Consider the following 27,934-nt stretch of genomic DNA (forward strand, 5'->3'; position numbering starts at 1 on the left):
TACATGCTTGTTGTTAAAATATTTGAATAACTCAGAAAAGTCTTTAAAACAGTGGTTCTCAACCCACTGCGGTTTTGTTCCCCAAGAGACATGTGGCATTGGCTGGATACAGTTTTGGTTGTTATGACTGAGGGGTCAGGGGTGCTACTGGCATCTGGTGGGTAGAGACCAGGAATGCTGCTAAACATCCTACAATGCCCAGGATAGTGCCCCCAAACAAAAAATTATCTGGCCCAAAATGTCAGTGGTGCCAAGGTCGAGAAACTAACTTAAATGAAAGTGAAAATTACTACTGAACATTTAGAAATAAACACTGCTGCCATTTTGTTAAACATCCTTTAGATTGTTGTCTTTAATATACATGAGTGTGCACATACAACTCAGTACAAATTCATAAAATGTAATAGCATTCGGCCTTAAAAAAGGAAGACAATTCTGCTATACATTAACATGGGTGAATTTCGAGGACGTTATGTTGGGTAAAATAAACCAAACACAAAAAGACAAATAATGCAGGATCCACCTATATGAGGTACTTAGAGTAGTCAAAATCATAGAGGCGGAAAGTAGGATGGTGGTTCCCAAGGGCTGCAGAAAGGAGAGAATGGAGAATTATTGTTTAATTAGTACAGTTTCATTTTTACAAGATGAAAAGAGTTATGGGGATGGATGGTGGTGATGGCTGCATGACAATGTGAATGTATTTAATACCACTGAACTGCACACTTTAAAATGGTTAAGATGGTTATCATTTTGTTATGTGTATTTTACCACAATTTAAAAATCTGCTTAAAAAGAATTCATGGGTCCGAGATTACACACTGAATAATTTTATTCATGTGACCTTCTGGAAAAGACAAAACTATAATACTGAGAACAGAGCAGTGTTTTTCAGGGCTAGGGGAGGGGAAAGGTTGTGACTACAAAGGGGTCCAGGAGGCAGTTTTTTAGGGTGATGGACTATTCTGTATCCTCATTGTGTTGGCAGTTACAAGAACCCTGACAATGTGCTAAAATTCACAAATTGTAAACAAAGATGCACATTTTTTATCGATGTTATATTAAAAATAAAATGAATTAATTGGCCCAATAACAACAACAAAAACAGCTTAGTACAAATTAGATCATGTATGTGAAACAATTTTTTTCTCTATAACATGTCATGGCATCTCTCTATATTGCCATTTTAATTAGCATTTTAATACAATTTAAAATATTTATTTAACATTATTTAATTTTTAAAACAGTATTTCATTACGTTTGCTATGTTTTTTTTTCTTAATGAATCTTCTGCAGTTTGGCATTTCTGGATTTTTCCCCAGGTTTTCACTATGATAAACAATGCTGCAGTGAACACCCTTGTCCGTAGAGAATGCTCGGCTTATTACATTCTTAGGATAAATGCCCCAAAGTTAGATTTCTGGATTGCTTTGAAATCTCTGTCCATTGAACATCACCATGTACACTGCCATTCTATGCCAATCTGATAGGTGGAAAATGATACATCATTGTAGCTTTTATTTGCATTTCCTTGATTACTGTCAGGGTGGATTTTGCTTCATACATATGCCTGCCTTTTGTATTTCTTTATTTGTGAATAGTAAATTTTATAATAAGGTGTTTACCTTTTCCTATTGTTTTGCAAGAACTCTTTGTATATTAAGGACATTAACCTTTTCTAAGTGCTTCATAATTGACTTTTAGAAGCCTCTTTTCTTTCTCTTTTTCTTCTTTTTTTTTAAGTTCTCTTGTGCTTTCGAAGGATGTGCCTAATGTTCTGACAAGCGTTTCATGAATTACATTAGGAAATAACTTTTGTAACAAACCCATTTAACAACCATTCTTTGTTCCCACCTCCTGATAATGCTCAGAGCCACAGCGGCAGCCTTTGCTCAACTCCGTGTCATTAACCCTTGATCTTTTCCTGCTGAATAGCAGATTGCTTTCTGGAGCTGGGAACACAGTTTCATTTTCACCTTCCCGCTGATGGAACTGCCACTGACTCTGTGCCAGACGGCTGTTTACATAAGAAATGATTTGATTATATTGTACAACCAATGGCAGCCTTTCTCAGAATGAAGAAGCCAGAAACATATAATCAAAGCCATTAACTGTGTACAAAGAAACGCAGCCCACTCTAAATTTCCCACCAGCCATAATAACAGTTTTCCAGGGAAAAATAAGAACAAAGCTATGGTTTCCTACTAAAAACGTGTTAAGGGAGAGACTTTTAAATGGAGATTGTGGCTTTAGCCCAGTTGCACTCTCGAATCACACCAGCTCTGTAACTTCCTATCTTTGTGACCTTGGGAAAGTCACTTACCTGCCCTGAGCCTGTTTCTTCACCTGTAAAATGGCTAAAATAGTGATACCAACCTCAAAAGGTTATTGAGAGGATTAAACAAAACAATGCATATGAAGCACTTTCTTAGAATGTGTTCAGCCACAAGGAATAGAACACATAACTGAAGATGGAGAAAAGGGGAAATCTAATAATGGTTGTTTAACTTGAAGGCATGAAGATATAAACAAAAACTCACATTCTTTGCATCTTCCTGCTCTGCTAATCTCAGCAATTTATTGATGGCTGTCCTCATGGTTTCAAGATGGCTGCTGCAGCTCCGGGCATCACACACAGATATGACAACATCAAATAAAGAAGAAAGTCACCTCCTCCCATGTGTCCCCTTTTATGTGGGAGACAATTGTTCCCAAAAGGCCCCCTGAAGACTTCCCATTGACCAAGATTGTAGCACACGCCTAATTCCAAACCAGTCACTGACGATGGAAATGAGAATGACCACAGTTGGCTTAGACCCATAATAACTCACTCTGAGGCTGGGGAGGGGAATGGCCACTGTCCCTGAGCACCTAGGTAGATGCAGATCCAACAAAACTGGACCCTGCCAGCTAAGAAGACATGAGAGGGAAATCACTGTGTCTATCCCAAGCATAGTTCCTGGCACACAATAGGTGCTCCAAAGGGCAGCGTTTGGGGAGCTTTGGCCTGGGAGTCCATGCATGGGATGACCACAAGTACAATTGGTCAGGGAGCCCCTCTGCACGCCAGACACTCACCATCGCCACTTGGAAGGTTCATAGGAACCTCAAGTCCAACATACTATATTTGAACTCAGGATCTTCACTTCCAGCTACCTCCCCATCCTCATTCCTCCTCTGTCATTGCTCACCTTGCTCAAGCCAAAAGCTGGCTGGCCCTTGAGATTCCCTGCTCTTCCTCACCATCTCTGCCTGGATTTCTCCATCTTCTTGTTCTCCCTGTTACCATCTGGGCTCCTATGCCTGTGCTGTTCCCTTGTCCTGGAATCTTTCCCACTTTTGTCCCCCCATCAGCCTTCCCAGGGAAGCTCTTCTGGCTCCCCCAAGTCACCCCCCCTTTATATTGCCTCACAGCCTTGCATACCTCCCTGCATTGGCCTTATCACGCTTCGTGTTTATTTACATGGCTATTTGACTCATGTCTCACTCCACCAGGTTGCAAATTCCATAAGGATAGGAACCAAATCTGTTTTGTTCACTGATAATCCTCAGTGCCTGGCACGTAGCACTGCCTCAGCTTTTAAAAAAATAAATCAATTTCCCACCGTGTAGCCAGAGAGATCTTTGTAAGGAGCAAATCTAATCACCTCACTCTCCTGCCTCAAGCCTTCCATGACTCCCCTTTGCCCTCAGGGCAAAATTCAGAGGGCTCAACATGACTTTTCCAGGCCCTTTGAGGTAGATCTTGCCACCCATCCAGCCCCATTTTCACCTGCCCCATCGCTGTCTATGATCCAACTACCCTCAGCTCTTTTAGGTGTCTTGAAAGCCCCATGTCCCCTCTCACCTCTAGATTTACTCATATGCTACACCTCTGCCTGGAAACTTTCTCTAGAGAAATCCTCCTTCTCATTGTCAAGCCTCTATCTAAAAGTTGCCTCCTCTGGGAAGTCTTCCACACCTACTCCCACCAGGCTGGGTTAAATGCCACTGAGACTCCCTCAACAACATATATTTGCTCCTCTGTATAAGTCAGGCTACGTCTGAGCTGCTATAACAGAGACCTACAGTGGCTCAAAGGGATAGAATTTTAATTCTAGCACAGATGTGGAAGGTCCAAGGTTGGTGGGTTGGTTTACTTCTGCAAGTTTGTTCTAGAAACACTGGTTCCTTCTATCTGGTTGCTCTGCTATCTTCATCCCACAGTTTGTAGTCAAGTCCAGAATGGCTGCTCCAGCTCCTCCATCACAACTACATTCCAGACAGCAGGGAGAGAAGAAGTGTCATTGCTTCTGGGGACATGACCCAGAAGTGTTTTTGCGTCACTTCTTCTTACATCCCATTGGCCAGAACTTAGTCATGTGACCATACTTAACTGCAAAGGAGGCTGGGAACTGTACTCTCCCTCTTGGCAGCATGTGCCCTGAAAACACCCCCAAATTCTCTCATTATGAGGAAAAAGATGATAGAGGTTGGTGGACACTGGTAGTCTCTCCTACCCTCATCCTCAGCACTGAGTACAGTTATCTGGTTATTCATCCATCAGCCCAGCCAGACTGCAAGCTCCTTTAGGACAGGGATCATGTTTGATGGTCACTGTTGCATCCCCTGCAACTAGCAGCGAGCCTGGCATGTGGCAAATGAATATGGTGAAAATTAAGGGCAGAGGCCAGAAGTGCAAGCTGGAGAAACTGAGGCAAGCCCTAGTTCAGTTTTATACACCTTTCCTGGGCACCTATTACACGTGAGATCCTGGGGCTCACAGACCATGAAGGTAACTAGGGGCCACTGAGGCTGGCCTGGCCCAGCAGAATCCCAACAAACACTGGGTCTGAGGCTGTAAGACCTCACCTGATGGGGGAGCAGAGGAGTCCCAAGGACTGGTTCAGATACAGGGCACAGTCCCCAGCCAGAAGGAGGAGGGCCCATTGGTGCCCACAGGTCCTGGTGAGGCAGGTCCTGAGTCCTAATCCCACCTGGCCCTGGGCCCACTGCACTTCCTGCCCAGCCCCAACTTTATCTGGCCTTGTGCCCAGCTCTGAGCACTTGCCTTCCCTCCTCTCCTGAGAGAGAGATGGGGTTGGGGCTCCCTGTCCTCCCTGTGGGCAGCCCAGGAGCCTCGCTGTGAGAAAGGCCTGATAGGAGCACTGCAGACTTGAGTCCCGGCTTCAAGGGGTGTCTTAGGAAGGAAGAGAGAAAATGCTCCCCTGAACCTCCACCCTAAGGGCTGTGACCTGGGATCAAAGAGAAGCAGGCTGAGCTGAAAGAACCTTGCGTTCAAGTCCTGGCTTGATGCTTTCCAGCTGTGTGGCTTCACCTCAGCTTCTTTATCTGTGAAATAGGCACCTGCAGCCCAGGTTGGCTTCTCAGGGTGGGTTAAGACTCAGGTGGGGAAATGGATGTGAATGGGCTTTGAGGCCTTGGATCCTGTAAAGAAAAATTCGTCATTATTGTTATTAAGATTAGTGTTATCACCAGGCAGAGGCTTGGAGAAGTGGGCAAGCTATAATCCAATATACCATCTGCAGGGTACAGTGCAGAGTGAGACCTCAGTATTTGGTGAATGGAGGAATCATGTCTCTCCCCAGCTAAAAACTGTCCAGTGGCTTCTCACAGCAAGTTAGGATAGAATAGAACTTCTATCCATGGTGGCCAAGGTCCTGTGCGGTCTGCCCCCATCTCCTTCCTCCCTGACCTTGAGTCTCACCTCTGTCCCTCCCCCTGATCACTCTGTCCCAGCCACCCTCACTCCTTGCTGTTCCTCCAAGATATCCAGCTGGATCTAGCTTCACCACCTTTGTACTTGCTGTTCCTTCTGCCTGAATCTCCCTTCCTTGCTGCTCCAGCTTCTCCTTCTTCTCTCCACCTAGATGGTACCTCCTGATTCTCCAAAAGAGCCACCACCCACGCAAGTGTCTGCCACATTACACCATCTGATTGACTTCCCCAGCACTGATCAGTATCATTACAGGAACATTGTTCTTTTTCATTCGTTCGTTTGCTCATTTCTTCTGTTTCCTCCAACTGAGTACATGGATCATGTCTGTCTTGTTCTCTACTATACCCAGAGTCTAGCACAGGGCCTGGCACATAGGAGATGTGCAGTATTTGTTGACTAAATGAATACATACAGAGTGAGGAAGGACAGGGGAACTAGCTTTTGTTGAGCACCGACAACATGCCAGCCACATTCACTATTGCCTTCAAGTCTCACAACGTCACTGCCAGGTCAGAATTACTAACCCCATTTCACAGCTGGGGAAACTGAGGTTCAGAGTAATCAAAGAATCTACTGAGGGCTTTCCAACAGAAAGGGGCAGCTGCTGGATCTGAAGCGAAGCCACGGACTGGGGGAAATATTTGAAACCTAAATACAAAAATCTTGAAGGTAGTCGTAGGTTCTTGGGTGTACACATCTATCACAGCTCATCAAGTGTTAACTTTGAATAAGAAGCTCTCAACTAGGGGCGATTTTGCCCTCCAGGAGACATTTGGAAATGTCCTGACACTTCTGTGGTTGTCATGACTGGGGGCAGTGCTACTGGCATCTAGGGGTAGAGACAAGGATACTGATAAACATCCTACGATGCATGGGATGATCCCCAAAGATTTATCTGACCCAAAATGTCAGTAGTGCCAAGATTGAGAAACCCTGCCTTAAATGGATGTAGTTTATTGTGCATAAATTATACCTCAATAAAATTGATTTTTTAAAAAAAAAATTTGTAGCCCAAATGGAAAAGGACTTACTCTAATCAGAAAGGAAAAAAATGAACAACAAATTAGTAGAGAACACTGCCAGATAATTTAAAAAGGCAAATGAACACATCAGAAAATACAAATAGTGAATACATAAATAATAAGGGACTTCACCTCAGGGCTATTCAGGGAAATGCAAATTACAACACAGATAATATTTTTCCCCCATCACATGGGAAAAAATACTAAGTGACAATATCCTGGCTGGTGAGTGTGAGGGAGGCAGGTCTTCTCACACATGCTTGGAGGGAGTGTAAACTGGCAAAGCCCTAGTGTTGATTTGGGAACACTTCCTGACATTTTAAACAGACACACCCATCTACCCGCAGTTTCAATTACACCGTGTGTAGAAATGGACAGTGGGCACCAAGAGTGCTCAGTGAGGACGTTCACTGAGGCATTGTTTAGAAAAGTGAACATTTTGGGAGGGAAGCTAAATATCCATGAACATAGGATAAGGTAAGTAAACCAGCAGATTGAAATAATGATAAGGCAAATCTAAATGTCCATTGTTGGGTGGGGAAAAAAAGCAAGCTGAAAATCTACATTGACAATGTGTTTCTATCCAGACAGCACCAGCAAATCTGAGGCAGATACCATCATCCATCATCCATCACCCTTCTGCTCACTAATAGGATCCCAGTTTTGAATGGGAGGGCAAATAAAACCATCTTGTACCCAGCCCCATTTGTAGACACCTGGGTGCAGTGGGGTGGTCACGTGACCCAGTTCTGGTCACTGAGATGTACCAGGTGGGGCTCTGAAAAGCCACCAAGCCTTTGATCTGAGAGAGGGACTCGGCTTACACCTTGCCCCTTCCTTGCCTTCCTGCCTGGGCTGAGCATCGGATGCCAAGCAGTGAAGCAGCCCTCTTGAGACTGAGGAGGGAGTCTCCCAAAGTGGGAGACTGAGAAGCTGAAGGAGTCTACCTCTGGATTTCCTTTTACACAAGAAAAATGCAGCCTCCAGCCGGCAAAGCCACTGGAGTCTGTTACTTGTTACTTGCAGCCAAACCCAATCCTAGAGATGCAGTTAACTCACCATAGGGAGTATGTTTCTTGAGTCTTTTGCAACAGAACTATATTGTATTACTAAGTTAGGAGTTTTTAAAATTAAAATATAAAACAAATGCAGCCCATCTGGCTGGAGCCTGTGACCCCTTGATGTTCCTTTTCAAAAAGTGTTTGCCTGTTGGCGCTGGTTCTTCTGACGCATGCAAAAATGCCAAGGAGGAATGGAGGGGCACCAAGAGGCTTTCCTCTGACTGCCTGAGGGAGAGGCTGGGGTGCTGATTTCACAGAGAAAGTCCCATTTTCCTGATAAGGGGACTCAGGCTGTGTCTCTGACCCGGCAGGGAGGCCCAGGGGTCAGTCTGGGCTGTCCCCACTTCATGACTAGACCCTGTGGCCCTCCAGCCCAGACATGCAACCCCTCAGGCAGGGGCCTGGCCGCCTCTCCCACTTGTTTGTCCTCCTCTTCCCAGAAGCAGGGTGCTCTCTTTATCTCAGGCCAAAGTCCCCCGGGGAAGGGGATGGAATGTCACCTGTCATCATAGGTTGATGAGTCATCTCCTACTGGTTGGAGGCCACAGCCGACCTGACCTCTCCCTTTTGCCCCCCAACCCCCACCAGCCTTCTCTTGCAGGTGGGGAAGGATGGGCATATTGCCTTAAAAATCATGACATCTCTGAGGTGCTGACCTAGAACCAGCTTGGGACTCCGACCCCTGGGTTCGGAGCTGGGCTCCAGCATATCCTAACCTGGTGGCCTGGAGAAGTCAGTTAATGCCTCCTGATCCCCATTCGTGCATTCAGGAAACATTTATTGAGCAGGCACTCTGCACCTGACACAGAGGTGCTGGCGATGCTGCAGTGGGCACCCCAGAATGACTGTGCTCTTGTGGGGTACAGTGGGTGGAGATATCCAAAACTAACAATGATAATAATATTAATAAAATTAAAGACTCCACATGTCAGTTGGAGATGGGTGCCATGGGAGAGAAGGGGGCCAAGGAGTGCTGATAAAGGGGGGCTTGTTCATTTAATCAGGGTGGTCAGGGAAGCCCCTGGATATATTCACATCTGAAAAAAGACCTGAAGGAAGTGAAAGAGGAGCTGTGTAGTTATCTCTGGGGAGAGAGGGGACGGCAAGTGCAAAGGCCCTGAGGCTGCAGTGCACTTGATGTGTTCCAGGAGTAGGGAGCAGGTCAGTGTGGCTGGAGGGTAGTGGTCAGAGAGGAAAGGCAGAGCTGACCATGCAGAACCTATGGGCCACTGCCAGGACCTTGTCTTTTACTCTGGGTGACATGGGAGCCATAGCAGGATGTTGATCAGAGGAGAGACGTGATCTGACCTCCTTTGGGTAGGGAGAAATGGCAGAGTGGGGGAGATAGTTTGGAGGACACTGCAACAATCCAAGCAAGGGCTTTAGTGACTCACCCCAGGATGGGTCTGTGGAGGCGAGTGGGGGGCAGGGGGCAGTAATCAGATCTGGATGCTGATGGATGCAAAGCAGGGGGCAGAGGGGGTTAGGGAAAGAGAGGAGTTGATAGGTTACTAAGGTTTTTGGCCTTGGACCCTGGAAAGACAGAGGTAGCATTTTCCCAAGTGAAGAAGACCGCAGGAGGAGCGGGGTCATGCAGGGAGGTTAGGAAGTTCAGTTTCTTACCTTGAGGGTGACTTGTCAATCGGGCATGTGGAGTCACAGCTGGATATTCAAGCCTGAGTTCCGGTAAGACAACTGGAGAGTTTTAGCACGGCGATGGTATTTAGAGACTCAATTTCTTTGCCTGTAAAATGGGAATTAGATAGCATTTGCTTTGCAAGGTTGCTGTGAGGCTGGGTTAAGCATTGAGAGGCCCCAGGCAGGTAGCAAAATGCAGGTAAATATCTGTTCTAGTAATTCCACACCCAACTCACTGAATCCTCATGAGATCACTATCATCGTCATCATCTTTTTTTATACATAAGTAAATGGAAGCTCAGAGAGGTTAGGTGACCAATCCAAGGTCACACAGCCAGAAATGGCACAGCTAGAATTCAAAGACTGACTTTAGAGACTTGCTTTTGACTTTCCATCCTGCTGCCTGCATTCCTAGCACCAGGCCCTTTGATACTAAACTGACCAGATTGGGGGAGCTCCCAGTTGAGCAGGGAGATGACCATGAGTGGAAAAGCCTCTGGGTAAGACAGGACCTGAGTGTGCTCCACTAGTGACCCCAACTAAATAGAAGAGGGGCTAAGACAGTGTACCTTCTGGTTAAAAGAAGCACAAAATGCTAGACCACCTGAATCCAGATTCAGCTCCACCCCTCATAGCTACGTGGCCCTGGAGATAGGACTCATCCTCCTTGTGCCTTGGTTTTCCAAATCGTGAAACAGTAACAGAGGTTGTTGGGAGGACTGAATGGGTTGACTCCTGCTTTAGTAGGTGCCTAATAAATGCAGGCCACTGCTATCACTTCTGTGGCTCCAGTTCGGTTTCCACCTGTGCTCCCATGGCTGGGACCTCTTGTCATCACCATGTCTCCATCTGCCCCTTACTTGGTGTTGTTCTCCTATCTTGGCCGCTGTGAGCTGCATTTCTTCGGGTTTCTCACCTGGATCCAGCATTTCCTCCTGCCCCAGAGCTGGGACAGTGATAACTACTTTGGGTAGGGATTAATATACATGGTGCCTGCAAACGACACTAGGTTGGGACTGTGATTGGCTCAAAGCTGGTGCTCAGCTCAAGCCAGAAACTTGGACCCGGTCCCCTGGAGGCAGATGAGCAAGCCGTGGAGCCTTCTCACAGTAGGACACTTCTCAGCCATAAAGGAACCCATTGCTGATTCTGGCAACGGCACGGTGGCTCCTGCAGCTGCCAGGCTGAGGGTGAGGAGCCAGATGTGAAAGAGCACTTACCGTGCGAGTATGTGCTCTATCTGCAACTCCAGATGAAACAAAACTAACCTGCAGCGTGTAACAGTGCGCCCTATGATGACAGCCCAGAGACCGATGGTTACCAGGGGCTGAAATTATGGAGGATTGTTCAGAAGGGAGCATGAGGGCACTTGGTCATAGAAATGTTTGTATTGTGTTCCTGGTGGCTGGTTCTTGAGTTCATTTGTCAGAACTCATCAAATGGAACCCGTGAACATCTGGGCAAATTTTCTTCTGTGTTCATTATGTCCCGCTTATCTTAAAAGGTAAAAAAAGTTTATTGTCATTGTCATAAATGTACTATTATTTCTGTGTCTGTTCTGTGGCCACCAAGGCTCCTGTTAGCCCCCTTTTCCCTACCTCTGGTCCTGTTGAAGGCCTCTGGCACCTGAGGGAGATGGCCTGGCTTTGCAGAAAGAGCCCTCAGACCCAGGTTCCAACCTGGCTCTGCTTCATTCTTGCCGTCTGCCTCAAGTGGGTCATTTAAACCTCAATTTCCTCGTCTGTAAGTGGGGCTAATACTGGTGCCCTGCTTGTGAGACTGTTGCCAGGATTCGGAGAGATGAGAGGTGTGGAGGCCATGGATATTGGAGGCTCACACAAACAGACAGATAACACAACACAGCGCAACAGACAGAAGCTGGGAGAGGGTGGGGTGACCGAGGCTGGGGGTCTGGAGCCAGACCAGGGGGCAAATCCTGCTCCCTGGGCTAGTACCCTAACCTCTCTGTGCCTCAGTTTCTTTATCTGTAAAACCAGATTGATAATAACACCCTACCAAATAGGGCTGTGTTGAGGGCTTACTGCGATAATCCATGGGGAGCTAGGACAGTATTTGGCACACAGTAAGTGCTCTGTGAATATCAGTCTTTGTTGTCATTATTCTCTGGGATGGAAGGAGAGGTGCTCACAACCGCGGGGGCTAATTCAGAGAGCCCAGTCCCCTGAATTGTGGCCCCACCTTGGGCCATGGTGCCCCTGTGGGTGGAGGGGTGGGCAGCTCAGCCTCAGCGGACCTCAGGGTCACGGAGCCTCCAGGCACATCCTGGGCTCCTCGGGACAGCCCCCGCTGCTGGGACAGATTGCTTCCTTCCTCTGTTCTAGGTGCCAGGCAGGCCCAGAAACCGCCTGATGTCAGCAGGCTGGCCCCGCCCTCTGATGGGGAGGAAGTGGGCGGGTGCCCTGGACACAGATGAGCCAGGCAGACGTGCCCCGAAGCGGCACAGTCAGGACTGATGTGGGCATCGTGCATCCGCTGCTTACGGAACTGGCCTGGCCTGGTTTGCTAACGCTAGCAGCTTCGGGACTGTCTGGAGTCAGAGTGAAGTGATCCAGGGTGGCCTGGGGTCAGGGCATGTGGTCTGTCCCTGCTCCTCAAAACACAGCCAAGGAATGGCTCCCTGGGACCTTGAGCGGCAGGAAGGGTGGGCAGTATGTCCCAGGAGGTGTGGTTTGGAGTGTCTGGGGGTCCACTGTGTGTGTATATAAGGATGTGTGAGTGTGTGAATGCATGGCTTTAAGAAGGTGAATGAGCATGCATACGTGTGTGCATGTGTGTGGGACTGAGTGTGTGTGGGTGTGAGTGAGTAGGTATCTGTGCTGTGTGTGAGGGTGCTGGGTGGAGAGCCGGATCTATTGCTGAGTGTGCAAACATGCTTGAGCATGTGAGCATGCGTCTGGGTGTGTAAATGACAAAGTGAGTGTGTGTGTCTAACTGTATGCATATGTAAGAGTGTGTCCCCAAGTCTGGATCTTGAGGTCAGAATGTGTCTGAATGTGTGTGGAAGTGTATGTATATCCCTGACTGAGTGTGTGTGTGTGTGTACACCCACTACTATGAAAAGTTCTATAAGAAACTCCTTTTGCATACAGAGCTTCGCTTTCTTGCGTGAGAATGTTCACGGATGGTGGGGGGTCAGTGGGTCAGTGCATTTAGAATCTTAACTAAAGTGACCAAGGAGCTCCCAGGGAGGAGAGAGGAGGTATGATCTTCAAACTGAGCACTGACCAATCAGAACAGGTGCCAGCTGCCAATACCTGGGCCTGCCAACTTCTGATCCCACCTGCAGTACCCAAGAAGGGCTTGACCCGGGGGCATTCTGAGGCAGGCCCCCAACCAAACTAGCAAATGATCAGCCTTTTTACCAGCCAATAATAATAGCGAACATTTACTCATTCATTCATGCACCAATATTTCCTGAGCACCTACAGTGTTCCAGGCGCAGTTCCCGGCACTGGGGATGCAGCCAAGAACAAGATGGACAAAATTCCTTTGCTGGTGATACTAACATACTGATGGGACCAAGCAGGCAATAAAAAAATGAACAGCAGATGGAGAGGGTTAATTGGTCATAAGTGCTGTGGATAAAAATAAAGTAGGAGAGGTAGATAGAGAGCAACAGATGGGTTTGCTGCTTTGTTGGTCAGCTAAGACTTCAGTGGGAAGGTGACATTTGAGTGAAGACATGAAGGAGGAGAGGGGTGAGCCATGTGAGTATAGAGGGGAAGAGCATTCCAGGCAGAGGGCACAGCAAGTGCAAAGGCCCTGGGGTGAGCACATGTCTGACTTGTTCAAGGAAGAGAAGAGGTGCCAATGCAGATTTAATGTATGTAGGGTGAGGCGGAGGGGGTAACTGATTATAAAAGCCATGAGTTCCCATGGGAAGATCAAACAATAGAGAATGAATAAAAGAGAAACTGAAAATCCATACTAACTGGAGTAGGGGGAGGAGGAGATGGAACAAGGATCAGGGTGTCTGTTGTACAGTTCACTCGATAATCAAAGCGATTTTCCATTTTGACAAGGCAGCATCAAAATTGTGCAGCTGCATCCAGATCTCTCAACCGCAGCAAAATGCTGTCTTTACAGCTCTCACCCCAGCTCTGAGCCCAGCCAGGCACATAGTAGGTGCTTGCTGAAGGGAGTCTCTGCCTTCCACATCCTTCCAGTTCCCTGAGGCCTGAGGGGGAGAGGAAAGATGGGTGTAAAACCCCCCACGTGGAAACTTAGCCCCCAGCTCCCGCGGGCCGCCTGCCTGGCCCCTGGTGGCCCCAGAAAGACAGCGTCGCCTCCCCCTTCTCCTGCTTTTATGAGCTGCGAAGGAGGCTTGTCCCACATTGCACAATTGCCCCTTAATTGCTATTTCCTCTCAGTTATGAATTATGTCATGGATACGGCCGCTCACGTTATTAAACTTCCACACAGGCCTTATCGTCTGGACCCCAGCCAGCAACCCGGCCTGACCTACTTTCCCACCGGATTTCAAAACCTCCTCCCTCATCCTCTTGCTGGACTTTTCCTAAGGAAAGCTCGCTGTGCCCAAAAACTCGCCTCTAAAAATAAAAACTAGACCGAGGTGGGTGGGGCAAAGCTGACCTCACGAAGGCCTGAGGCTGACAGCAGCCCCCATGACTGTGGCCAAGCTCCTCCCCACCTAGAAGTTTCCTCAAGCGGCCTGTCCTTGGGACGCAGGCTTCCTATCAGGACAAGCTGTGACACAGACCACAGTCAAGGGTGCCCTGGCCGTTGTTTCTCAGTCGTGGTTGGGATGACTGACTTTGGAGTCAGGCATACCTGGGTTTGAATCCTGACTCAGCCTCTGACCAGCTCGTTCATTCATTCATTCATTCACCCCACGAATCTTTATTGAGTATGTTATAAACTGAATGCTGGCAGTGTGCTGGGTGCTAGGGGTAGATCGGAGACTACATTGGATAATATTGGAGAATTAGTTCCTGCCCTCACAGACCTTGTAACCTAGTGGGCAGAGATAGGCAAAAAACAAATAATTGCATAATAAGGGCAGTGAAGATAAATGAAAATTAGACAACGTGGTGGGTCGGATAGTGATGGGAACACCCTTAGTTAAGATGGTCAAGGGGGGGTCTCTCTGAGGAGGGGGACATTTAAATGTCCCAAGACCCCAGTGATGAGAAGACCCAAGTCTGGGAAGCAGTGTCAGATGAGGGTAGGGTTAGTGGGTGACCCAGGGGGCACTCAGGCTCGTTCAGGGACAGGTGAGCACTTCAGAGTGAGTGCCTCCTGCACATTTTCCCCCTGGGCATCTCACTTGCCTCGACCTAGTCCCAGACCTGCTGGGAAGGAAAAGAATCCAAGCAGAGGAGCAAGTACAAAGGCCCTGAGGTTGGGAGTGAAACTGGTGTGATGGCCCAGAGAGGCAGGGAAGAGTGGGGGTGGAAGATGAAGTTAGAGAGGTGGTGGGGGCAGATCATGGAGGGCCTGGAAGGCTGCATGGTGAGGATTCAGTGAGAGACAAACAGATTTTGAAGGTTGAGCCGGCCATACTTGAAGGTGAACTGATATTTACAGGGAGGTGGGGAAGAATCCGGACCAACTCCTGGGCCAAATGGATGGTGGTTCCTTGATTGACTTAGAGGAGACTGGCAAGTGCTTCATATCCCTGAGTGTTTTTTTTTTCTTCTTCATCTGAGATGTAGGGATAATAACACCAACCTCCCCAGACAGCGTATCACACTTAGCTCAGAGCCCCGCACATAGTAAGTGCTTTTCTGACGGCCCGTGCAAGCTCAGTGACTTACCTGGAGTCACCCAGCAAGTTAATGACACAGCCCAAACCAGAACCCAGACCCTACACTCCAGGACATGTTGCAGCAGGCAGGGCTGGGCCTTGGCACACGACTCTCCAGATATGCAACCTCCCAGCCAAACAGGCCGAGGCTGAATTTTTTTTCCTTTCTCAATTGTGCTTATGCGTGGGGTTGTTTATCTAACTTGGCTGAAGTTTGAGGCCTGAGCCTGTAAACATATCCTTTTAATTATTCCACAAATGGGACATGTTCATGGAATGAAAATTAGAAAATGCAAATAAGCAAAAAATAAATAAACAAAGCATAAAGCAGAGAGGAAGAGAGAGAGAGGGATTGGGGAGAGAACAAACCAAGCATTTAAACTAGCACACCTGGTGCCTATAGAAGGAACTAAAGACCTTCATTGCAGGATTCTTTGACACGATAAAAGACTGGAAGCAACTTGAATGTCCAAAATAGGAACCTTTTTTGTTTTTTTTAGTATCCCAGTTTCTTTGTTTTTTCTTTTCTTTTTTTTAAATTAAAGTATAGTTAATGTAAAATATTATATTCATTATATTAGTTTCAGCCATGCAACATATTGATTCATTATTTTTATAGATTATGCTCCATTTAAAGTTATTATAGAATATTGGCTATAATGCCTGTGCTATACAATATATCCCTGTATCTTATTTATTTTACACATAGTAGTTTTTACCTCTTACTCAAGAATAGGGGCCTTTTTAGCTGAATAAATTAAATAGTATTCCAATACCATGCACCCACTAAGGTGAATTAAGTAGATCTGGAAAAACTGACAAGATGTAACATTAACCGAGAAAAACAAGATGCAAAAAGTGATTATAGGATGCTAAAATTTGTGTTTGTGTGTGTGTTGTAAGGCAAGAGGGGGCAATATGTGTACATATATACACTGGGAGATGCACAGACCATCTCTGGGAGAGACAACTCTCCCTGTCTTTTCCGGGAGGAATGGCAAGTCAGAAATCGGAAGGAGGTGACTTTTCATTCCTTTTGCACTGTTAGAAAGCTTTTGGTTTTGGTTTTGTTTTGCTGTGTGCATGCCTGTCTTCTGTGAAACATTTTAGTAATATTTGAAAGATCAGAGACTCTCCTCTTGGACTCAGAGATTTTCCCAAAGGCCTTGGGATAATCTAGGCTAGTGTTTCCTAAAAGCCTCCCACGAGCCCAGGATTGCAGTGAGGTGCCAGTGGGCCACGGGGCTTGGGGAGGAGGCTGCAAGCCTCCTGACCCTTCTCACTCTGAGCAGTTTCTCTTTTATCTTTTTTATAGGTTGGACAACAAGTAAAAGTTCAGCTATAAAAGGATTTTGCCTACTTTGAAATGAAATGTTTGAAAGCTTTGATCTTGAGTAATCTCATTCTACTGATGAGAAGACAGGGGCCCAGAAAGGAGGGGAAAAAAGGTGATCCCAGAGTCAGACAGATCTAAGCCTTGACTGAGTGCTGTAGGTGGTAAATTTGCCTCCTTGAAACCTTAGTTTCCTCCTTCAAAAACAAACAAACAAACAAACAAGCAAACAACTTAATTAGTAAGAACTCTTCACAGGTATCTAAAGCAGAAGTAAATCCTGAGTCCTTAGTCCTTTTGATCCTGGTGGAAAGATGCTCAGGAAATCAGAGTGCCTCTGATTCTCACCATCTGAATTTCCAGGAAGAATGAGAGTAACCCCTACCTGCCTGCCCCCCCATCTCACTCAAGTCCAAGATCAGGCATATCCCAGTTTATCAGAAGTCAACTCACCGCAAAACTCAAGACTAACTAGGATGCTTTCAACTGCAAGGGCAGAAAACCCAACACAAATGGCTTAATTATTAAGGAAGTGTACTTTCTTATATATTCAGAAACCCAGAGGCAGTGGGGTGGCTCTGTCAGGCATGCATTCAGCTGCAAGTAACACAACCTAACTGTTGGCAGGTTTCTGTTGTCTCCTGTTAACTAAATCCAGGGGCAGGCCTCTCGGGCTGGTAGGATGACTCAGTGATACCACCAGGGGCCCAGGTTCTTTCTCGATTTTTGCTCAGCCATCTTGAACATGTGGCTTTTGTCTTCATGGTTGGTCATGGTTGCAAGATAGCCATTCCATCTCCAGCTCGTACCCAAGTTACAGACAGGAAGAATGGGCCAGGGGTAAGCAGAATTATGTTTGTCTCATTTCAGAAAGCTTTCCCGGAAGCCCTACTTGGCAATTTTTGCTTGATTTTCATTGCTTATACCTGGATCACATGGCTACTCCTCGCTGAGAGGGAGTTTAAGAGAGTGAGTATTTTCAGCTGGCCTACTGCCATTCCAATAAAATCAGGGTTCTGTAAACAAGAAGGAGAGGAAGAGTAGGTACTGGGCAGGCACCAAGCAGTATCTGCTATAGGTAGCTCAAGGGACGTTAAATACAAAGACTCAAAGACATTATCCAAGACATATTTTTTTTTCTCTTTTTCTACTCTGCTATCAGCAGTGTGTGGGCTTCTGTCCTGAGACTTGATTTATCTCAGGCTGGGGAGGATGACCCCTTTCTTGAGTACATAGGTGGATGCCCCCTCAAACAAGAGAAGGTTCTCTTAGCCAACAGGAAGAGTTGACAGTGGCCGTGGTGGAGCAGTGGGCAATGTCTGCCACACCTCTATTAACCAGAACTTTTTTTTAATCCCATCCTCTTCTCTCTTCAACTCACTGCGATCTCATTTCTGTTCTTATGATGTGTGTCAGTTATCTACAGATGTGATAATGCTGTGTAACAAACCATCCCCAAACCTTGTGTTTTCTTGGGTATGGAGTTGCTGCAGGTCAGCCAACCTGGTGTGGGCTTGGCTGGGTGGCTCTGCTGATTTTGGCTGGATCCATCTGCCTGCTTGCTGTTCTGCTGGACGTTGGCTGACTTAGACTAGCCTGGCTGATGTAACTCTGCTCTGCTCCACATGTCTCTCGTCTTCTTCTGGGACCCAGGGACCATACCAGGTGTGCCAGTTACAGTAGTGGCAGGAGCACAAAAGCCAGGTGGAAATATGCAAGGACTCTTAAAGCCTAGTCTCCAAATGCCACTCTGTCACTTTCATCTCATTTTATTGACGAAAGCAAGTCACATGGCTGAACTCAAGTCAAGGGAGAGGAAATATGCTCCACCCCTTTTGGGAGAAACCACAAGGTCACATGTCAAGAGATGTGGATGCAGGAAATGGTGAAGAATTCCTTGGCTTTGATATCACCTCTATTTGCTGGTTATGCTACTTCATTGACTTCTCTTTTTCAGTCCCATCTATGGGTTTCTCTTCACTCTCCTCTCTCTCATCGTATTTAAGAGAATAAAAGGTTTGTGGGGTGGTTTATTACACAGCATTACGGCAGCCATAGATGGCTGATATATGCAGTGAGAGTGGTAATGAGATTTTGGTGAATTGAGAAGAGAATGGATAAAAAATTTCTAGACAATAGAGGTGTGGTGGACCTTGCCAGTTGCCCAACCATAGCCATGCCAACTCTTCTCCCTGGCTGAGAACCCTTTTTTATTTGAGGGGCTATCAGTCCATGTGCTCAAGGAAGGGGCCCCTTCCCCAGCCTGAGTAGCTAAGTCAGATCTCAGGACAGAAGCCCTGAGCAGAAGAGGGACATTGGGAGTTGCTAAGGTTCCATCTTCACCTCTATTCCCTCTGTACATGGTCTCTGACTTAGGACCCTCCTCACATCTTCGGTCCCCATCTTTGCACTGATAATTCCCAAATCTGTAATTTCAAGCTTTATCTCTCTCCTGAGTCTACCTGCTAACTGGACATGTTCATTTAGACATCTTACCGGCCCTCAACTCTTTTTTTTTTTTTCCTTCTCTGACCCTAGTACCCTTGGCGTCAACCACACCCCAAACTTCCTCCTGCTTTATTCTCAATCTCATGTATATACATCCATACAGTCACTTGATCCAGGAACCTGGATGTCAGCTAATCTTCCTGTCTCCATGCTCCCCTTCGTGCTACAGCTGGTACTTATAATGGCCATTTGCTAAGCACTTACCACATGCCAAGCATGGGACCAAGTTTCATACAAATATCATCTGATTTAATCCCTGAGACATCCCCATGAGGAAGGTGCTGATATCAAGTTGTCTCATTTCCACACAACACTGTCCAGCAGGGCCCCTCTCTCCTGCCACGGTGCATGCCCCACAATTAGGGCATGTGGCCTCTCCCAGAAGCTTCAGTGATCATTCCCAAACCAACTGACCATAGAAGTCCCCACTTTAAAGTCCTTTATGATTCTTATTTTCCTGAAGACTTGCGCTAAAAACCTTTTGGTCTGAAGTAGTTGGCCCCAAGATTCTTGCATTTATTCACACAAAAGAAGAAATAATTGAGCTAACTCAACATGCCAGGGAGTTTCTAGGTACCAGAGAAACACAAAAATTCCCCGGGAACTTAGGTCCAATGACACTAAACAGAAGAATAAATATCTGACAACCACTACCATGTCAGGTAGTGACAAAGAGCTATGAAGGAAAATAAATCTGGGGAAGGGATAGTTATTTTGGGAAAGAGACACGATTTGGTTGGGGGTCAGAGACAACCTCTCTAATAATATATTGCAGTGAAAGAATTAAGGGAGCAGTAGGTGCAAAGACCCTGAGGCCAAAAGGGGAACGGTGGAGGCCAGTGCAATGAGTGGGAGAGATGGTGGAGCGAGGGTGGTGGAGGAGGGGGAAGACAGGGCAGGCAGAGCCTTATAGGCCATAGCAAGGATTTGACTTTTAACCTGAGTGAAGCAGGAGCCACAGAAGGGTTCTGAGCAGTGGAGGGATGTGACCTGACTGAGGTTTTCATGGGATCCCACTGACTGCGTATGGATAACCGTCTGCACAGGGCCAGGGCAGAAGCAGGAAGTGGGGTTTTGCAGGCCTCATGACACTTAGGTCATAGAGGGAATTCAGATGTTTGAATAACATTCTCAGAAAGCACAAGAGAACCAAACAGCATTTTGGGGTTAACTCAGAATCCACCAGAAGATGGAAGGGACCAGCATGCCTCAGCCTCAGGCACCCTGACGCCACCACCAGCCTTTTCTGCAGCATCCTCAGGAGATGCTGATGCTATGGTGCTGGTGTTGCCTCTGGGTTTCCCCTGTGCTTGCGGCCTGGCTGTTCTGAGCAGCACTGTGAGTGTGGCCTTGGTGACGGTGACCAGTGACCAAGCTCCCACCTAAGATGCTGACGACTCTGAACCTGAGAACAAAACCTGACGCTTCTAGTTCTGCAAAAACAAGCCGTGCCTCCTTGCACGCCGTATCCCCCCAGCGCCAATTTCCCTTATCTCACCGCACAATCCTTCAAAGAATAACACGGCGTATTTGTGCCTGCGGTTTGGCTTCCCCAAACCTGTGACATCAGATATGTACGATGTTCACAAAAATGAACAACATCACAGAGAGGAAAAAAACAACCGAAAAGAAGCCCCTGGTTTCAGCCTTGACTTCCTCTCTGGGGAGGAAGGGTTGCTATCTGGTTGAGGTTTCAGTGTGCAGAGGCTGGGGGCCGGGGAATGATGTCCTGCCCTCGCCCCAGCTGGCTCCCATCTCAGCCTTAAAATCTCCCCTGCAATGTGGAAACCATGATCTCCACCTCTCAGGGCTGCTATTGAAAAGTGATTTTAAAAAAAATACCAATAATGGCTAATCTTTGAATCAGTCATGTGCCATAGGGCATTTTCTTGTGTAATCTTCACATGCACCTGTTTCACCCTCATGTGGGTAGCTTCTGAGGTCATCTCTGGTTTACAGATGGGGCAACTGAGGCTTCAAGTAGGAAATGAAGGTGGCTACAAAACACTATGTGGCCGCTTTTGTTTTTTAGAAGATGCAAATAAATAAAATAGAAATTAAAAAACTTAAAGCCATGTAAATATAAAAATATAATTAGGCAAAAAAGTTTGGCAGGATATATGCCTAAATGTCACAGTGGTTTTCCTAGGTGTCAGGATTGCTCAGGGGCCAGTGATCCCATGGCACTCTCTCTTCCATCACTCAGGGCTTAGCAAAACGTCACGTCCGCCAAGAGGCTCTCTCCAAGCCCCTGTCTATGGTGGTCCTCTGGCCCATCCTTATTCCATCACCTTATTTCATCTTTTCATGCACCAGTCATCACTGGAATGTACGTCGGTATTTCATCTGTTTCTGGATTTATCGCCTGTGTTTCCCACTAGAGCATCAGACCCATGAAACTGGAACCCGTTCCTGTGTGTCCCATCTGCAGCTCCCCAAGCAGTGCCTGGCCCTACTGAGCCTCAGTAGATATTCCTTGACCAACTGACTGTGTTTTCGTCTATATTTTAAATTTTTTCTTTAAAAAAAAACAAACCATCTGAATTATTTTTAATTGCCATTTTAAATGTTGGTCAAAAATGAGCTGGCTGGAGCCCCTGCAGGAAAGCGTTGTCTCCGCAGGCTTATCTGGCTGGGAGTGAAGGAAGTGGGTACCTTGCCTTTCCACGGGTAGGTCAAGCTGTGAACATCCCAGAGTTTCTCAGCCTGGCCTGCCCTAGTTCCCTGGCGCTGGAGATCTCTCCGCCTGGGACAGGGTTATCTTTGAATGACAGCTTGATCAGCATCCCCCATCCCTGGGGTGAGGCTGCCCTGAATCTCAGGGGGCAACAGGGGACCTCAGGCCAAACGCAGCCCACAGGAGGTGTTACTGAGCCCACGCAGTTCCAACATCTTGGAATTTTGCCATCATTTAAAAATCAAGAGACTTTGGAAGGAAACTAAAATATCTTCCCAAAGGGCATAAAATAAGATGAGAATAAATAGGTGGGAAGAACTATTTTTAATTGCTTCAAGTGACATTTCTGCCAACATATGTAAACTTAATGTAATTTCAAGTAGTGATCCACGGGATTTTTTAATTGGATAAAATCATCTTGGAGTTTACACGGAAAAGTATGAAATAGAAGAAGGGTGGGAATGACTATGACAAAGGTGGTACTTCAGCTCACTGGGAAAATGGAATATTGAATCCAGGATGCCAGCATAACACACTATTGATTTATTTTATTTATCACTAAAATAAAAATAGGTACTCATCTTCCACCATATGAAAAAAAATAGAGAGATTTCACATAAAACATCTGGAATTCTGGCTTGCCTGAAAACTCTGGCAACACTGGGCTCTTATTTTCCCAAGGCAGCCGTGGGCTGGTGCTGAGCTGAAAGGGGGGGGGGGTGCTTTCCAATTTACCACAGTCCCCACCACTCCCTGCTGTCTCCCAGCCCAGCTGCCTTCAATTATCTGTGTGTCTTGCCTGGGCACTGATATCATTGGAGTCTATAACCCCTGAACTCAGGACTAGACACAGCAGAGAGACTCAGGGAACTTTTGAGGTTGGATTCTGCTGTTAGACACTTTTTCACTCATGTCATTTTTCTTGGTGGAAATATAGATTTGGAGGAGAGATGTGGCTTGAGGAATTAGTTAAGAGCCTGGACCCAGGAGTCAGAATCTTGAGCAACCTCTGAAGAGTGACTTCCCCTCTCAGTGCCTCAGTTTCCTCCTCTGCCAAGGCGAATAATAAGAGCTGTCACTCATCCTTTACAGGAATCCAGGCTGTTGTTTTTGAAAATACTTGGCCCAGGACTCAGTGCAGAGTCACGCCAGGGAAATGGGATGGTGATAACAAACCCTCCCTCTCAAATTTAGGGTTTTTAGTTCTCAGGCTTCTAAGGGAGGCCAGGGAAAGAGGAAGAAAAGGAAGGAGGAGCTGGGCAGAGCAGAGGATTTGCTTTGATCTCCTTTTGCCAAAAAGGAGGAAAAAGAATAAACAAACAGCGCTGGCCTCCTTTGATTCCACCCTGCCTGCCCCATGCACTCTGGAGCTGATAAGAACCAGCCAAATTTGATTCGGGCAGCTCCACCCTCCTAACCAGCCTTTCCCTGGGACCCCAAATCCTCTCCCCCTGCACCCTGCCCGCAGTGTCCACCTTTCAGCCCTTTCTTGCCTTGAAGGGGAGAAATATGGGAAGCCTTCCCCATAGTAGAACCCCACACCAGCGATGAGAGAAGGGGCTTGGAAAGAGGCCTCTGAACACGTTGGGAACCCAGCCCCCAATCCCAGCAAGGAGCCCTCACACTGGGGACTAACGGAAAATGAAACTCCCAGGCATTGAGAATGAATGGGGTGGAAGGGGGGTGAAGTTTTTGGTGAAGCGCAGAAACGTGTCCCCACCCAGCAGTTGGTGGAGAGAAACCACGTGGCACAGGGGTTCACAGTGTGGCTTTGGACGCATCCCGTTCATGGTTGTGTGACTTTGGGCAAGTGACTTCATCCCATCCAGCCTCGGTTTCCTCATCTGCCCTGGCACTTGCCTCGTGGGATTGTTAAGAGTTAAATGAGGCCCTGCCTATCAAGCGCCTGGCACATAGTAGGCACAATAACTGGACGTTGTTATTGTGAAATGGCTTAGGGAGTCCCAGGACAGCCTCAGGCAGAGACGGAAAAATGCCCAGACCTCAAATCCAGAAAGATGAAAGAGGATCAGTTGTTTGAAATCTCTCAAGGCGCCAAGGGCCATGCAGTCAACAAGGTCAGGAACTGGGGCCTGTTTGAAGTCGGGAAGAGGTAATTCCAGACAGAGTTTAGCACAAAGAGAGGACATTTCCTCCATGTTACCTCCAAGGATGCCCTGGCTGATGGCTTGAAGAGCTTCCCCAGGGACTGATAAGTAGCTCAAGGCTAAGGCAGAGGGGCTGAGAGAATAGTCTGTGGGGTCAGAGATTCCGTCCCACCCTAGTCCCTTCCTAGCGAAGTGACCTATGTGTCCTGGTTTCAGTTCCTCCACCTGTAAAATAGGAGCCATAATAACACCGGCCTCTAGAGCTTGAGAATAGAATACGCAGCATTCAGTTGGTGCTCAGTGAATGAGCAACAGTCATGAGCCACAGCTGCATTAGGGATAGGGTGGTTAAAGCAAGGGTCAGCGGAGGGAGAGGAACTGACTGGTCTGGAGTTCTCACTTAGTAAGCCGCAATTCCATGGCAACAGCTCGCCCTCAGCCATTGGAGGCAGGGCCTTGCTCTGCTTTGTGCAATGCTGAGTCCCTGGGGCCAGAACAGTGCTTGGTATACACCAAGGATTTGTTCGAGGAATGTGTGAAACTGTACATCCTGTGAAGCAAAGTCAACCTCCACGAGAAAAAAAAAGGCACAGAGAGGCCAGGTAACTTGTCCAGGGCCACACAGCGGCCTGCCTACCTGGAGTCACAGCTGGGACTAGGACTGAACTGATCTGGCTTCAGTCTGACCTCACACTACTGCTTGACCTCCTCAGAGGCCAGTATCCCCTTCTTGTCCACCCACTTCCAGGCTTCCCCCACCTGGCAGATCCGGCCCAGGTTGCTCCTTCAGGCTCCTGCTGCCCTCAGCAAGGACACACCTTTCCCCCTCTTCCAGGCAGGCCGACAGTCAGGAACTCACAGACCTTGGGTCTTATCTGGCCTTTGATATGTTCTGGGTGACCTCATGCAGTGTGGTGTGTGTGCGTATGTGTGTAGGGTTTATTCCCTCATAATTTTGAATAATTTGCCAAAATTTAAAAACTGGAAATTTCACATAAAAACCAGGATTTCTAGCTTCTTCTGGAAAATTGGCAGCTCTGGCTCCCCAGGCCCACTTCCCCGATCAGCTGGGGTAGTGTTCTGGGCTCCTTAGGTCCCCACATCCAAGCCCAGCCCACCTCACTCTTCCCTGGGCCTGCTCTCCTTCCCTGGGGCCTCCTCGCATGAAGTCCCCAGACTTGCCACGAGAGACCCAGGCTACCCGAGCTCCTGGCCACCATGCTGGGCCTCACATTCTTGGTCTTGCAGCCTGGGATGCTCTCAGGGAAAGCCAAAGAGGCTGGACTGGACCTGGATTCCAGGTTTGTGGTAGGTAGAATGATGGCCCCTCCAAAGATGTCCGCGTCCTAATCCCCCGAACCTGTGGTTATGTCGCCTTACCTAGCAAAAGGGACTTTGTGGATAGGATAAAGTTAAGAATCTCGAGATGGGAAAATTAACCTGGACTATCCCTATGCTCAATGTAATCACAAAGGTCCTTATAAGAGGGAGACAGGAGGATCAGAGTCAGAGAAGGAGACGTGATACTGGAGGCAGAGGTCTGAGTGATGTGAGCCCAGGAATGTAGGTGGCATCTAGAAGCTGGAATAGGAAGAAATAGAGCCTCAGAGGAAACACACCATGTTTGAGTTCAGTCTTAGGAGACCTATGTTGGACTTTGGACCTCCAGAACCAAAAGATAATAAATGTATGTTGTTTTAAGCCGCTAAATTTGACATAATTTGTTATCATAACAATGGGAAACCGATAACTGGTTTGAACCCTGGTTTGGCTACTTGATTGCCTGTGTGCCCTTGGGCAGGTGACTTGCGATTGCTGAGTCAGGTTTTCCCCATCTGAAAAGGGGTAACAGAGGAGCTCCCTCTGGCATGTTTGTGAGAGGTAAGTCAATGACGTAGGTGAAGAGTGGCGCCCAGCCTGACAGCTCCCGATGCCAGATATTCCAGCATCATCCTCACGCTGAAACCTCAGAGCAGGTTTAAAAATCTGCCCACTGCTACCCAGCCCTCGAGGATAAAGTCCAAATTTCTTACTTATGGCCTGGCATAACCCACCTGGCCTAATAATAGTAATATTGTTAGTACTTATAAAGCATTGGGCATGTGCCAGGCACGATTCTAAGCAGTAACCATATATTAAATTCATTTAATGTTCACAACAACCCTATCGTTTTCCCCACTTTTCAGATGAGGAAATTGAGGCCAAGGAGATTAAATCACTTGCCCAGGGTCCCTTGGAAGGTTGGTAGCTAAGCCGGTATTTGAACCCACACTGTTGGGCCCTGGGTCCTGGGTGCTAACTACTCGGCAGGGCTGCCTTTGTGCATGAATAGGCCAGGGAGTAGCACCGAAGGCCCCAGAGTGTGGCTTGGGACTCAGTGATCATGGTGTCCCCTCCACCCACCACCTGCCCCAGGGGCAATCCTAGACTAAAGGCTCTGAGGGTCATAGCTCCTAGTTCACAGCTGTACCCAAGGGTGTGTTTGTTCCACAATTTCCAGCAGTGCCCACTCTATGCTGGGTACCATGCCCCAGAGAAAATGCAAACGCCTCCACTGCCCCCAAGATCCTGAGGACAGGTGAATATATAACTGTCACAGCCCAGTTAGAGACATCGGGAGCTGGGGGTGGGGGAGGTCAGAGGAGGCTCCCCTGAGGAGGGGCATACAAGGAAGTACTGACGTTGGCACAGCAAAAAGACTGGGCAGAGTGCTCCAAGTGAGGGACAGCTGGGGAAGGACCTGAGTGAGAGGAGCCTGTGTTCTTGGAGAACTGTACGTGGTCCTGTGTGGCCAGAGAGCTGTAGGGAGGGGCTTGACCACTCACTGTCCTTGTGACCTTGGGCAGCCCACACCACCTCTCCGGGCCTCAGTGGCCTCATCTGTAAAATGGGTATAATGATAGTAGTAGCATCTCCTAGGGCTGTCATGTGGATTCAGCACAAAATCGCATGCAAAGACCAGTGCCTGGCATTGGGCAGGGCTGCCCAAGTGTGAAGTGGTGTTGTTACTAGAATTATTAGGCGCCTGCGGCATAAGCTGCCCAACCTACTCACTTCTTCCCCTTGTGGTCGCTCCTCAGATGTAGAAGCCCTGGGGCCCCCACATTCATGTTCACAGGGATGGCCCAGGAGGTAGGTGAGGAGCTGCTACCTGCCAGGATGCCACACCAAGAGGCAGGTGCTTCTAGCACCCTGGACTTGGAACTCCAGACCAGGGTCCACCCTCCCCCTGTTTCCCAGCTTCCAGCAATTTCAGCCCACCTGCCCTGCTTTGCCCCCTCCAGATCCCTCCTGTTCTTTTGTGTATAGCATTTCTCTTTCTTCCCCTTGACTCATTTTAACTTTCTCTGCATCTTGACCAATCCTGTTTGTGAGTCACATTTGATCCTTGAGTTTCTCTTTTTCAAAGGCACATTAAGACAGTGAAAATTGCTAAGAATTTTTGAGCACTTGCTATGTGCCTGGCATTTCCATTCATTCACTTACTCATTTGTTTATTCATCAATTTATTCAACAAAAGCCATGGGCACCTCCCACGGGCCTTGGGGTTCATCAGTAAACCACGAAGATTCCTGCCTGGTGGCGTTCGCATTGCAGAGTTGAGGGAAGGATAGGAACAGATAATAAATAAACCTGCAAAGTCCACAGCCTGTTCTGTGTATACACAGACTCACTGAAGCACAACAACCACTATATGAAATGTTTATCCCCATTTTCCAGGTGAGAAAACCAAGGCTCAGAGAGGAGAAGTCACTTGCCCAATGTCACACAGCTAGGAAATGGCCAATTTAGAGTTTGAATCCACACCAGGCAGACTCCAGCACCCAAGATCTTAACCTCTCCCAGAAGGCTGTCTACTAAGATAAAAGCCATTGACCTTGTTGGCGCATTTGGGAAGCATCACAGTGTCCCAGGTTAAGGGTGTTTGTGTCCAGGGGCTCAGCTCATTGCCGTGAGTCCACAGGCAGGATGCGCTCCGCCCTCCCTTTCAGCAGCCTCCAAAGGGGAAGGCCAAGTACACAGTCACTCTCTGGCCAGAGCCGGTGGGAACAGGACGTCCTGGTCCTCTTGCCCTGGCTG

The 27,934-nt window shown here is 47.5% G+C and overlaps 2 long non-coding RNA genes across 6 annotated transcripts in view; one reads left to right on the forward strand and one right to left on the reverse strand.

Annotated features, from left to right (window-relative positions):
• Positions 1-27,934, forward strand: part of LOC105071853 (uncharacterized) — a 292,203-nt gene that overhangs the window by 177,566 nt on the left and 86,703 nt on the right. The window lies entirely within an intron of this gene.
• LOC123617928 (uncharacterized) lies at positions 323-27,897 on the reverse strand. 3 transcript variants are annotated; one of them, XR_006726229.2, is made up of 4 exons: positions 27,732-27,897; positions 13,555-13,638; positions 9,426-9,546; positions 323-5,427 (listed from the first exon to the last, which is right to left on the reverse strand). It is a non-coding gene; the product is annotated as an uncharacterized LOC123617928 (long non-coding RNA). The 3 variants fall into 3 exon arrangements; XR_006726226.2 differs by lacking the exon at positions 13,555-13,638 and having other exon boundaries at positions 323-588; positions 2,541-5,427; positions 27,732-27,895; XR_006726225.2 differs by lacking the exon at positions 13,555-13,638 and having other exon boundaries at positions 27,732-27,888.

This window comes from Camelus bactrianus, chromosome 19 (genome assembly GCF_048773025.1).
Source record: "Camelus bactrianus isolate YW-2024 breed Bactrian camel chromosome 19, ASM4877302v1, whole genome shotgun sequence".
Lineage (NCBI taxonomy): Eukaryota > Metazoa > Chordata > Mammalia > Artiodactyla > Camelidae > Camelus > Camelus bactrianus.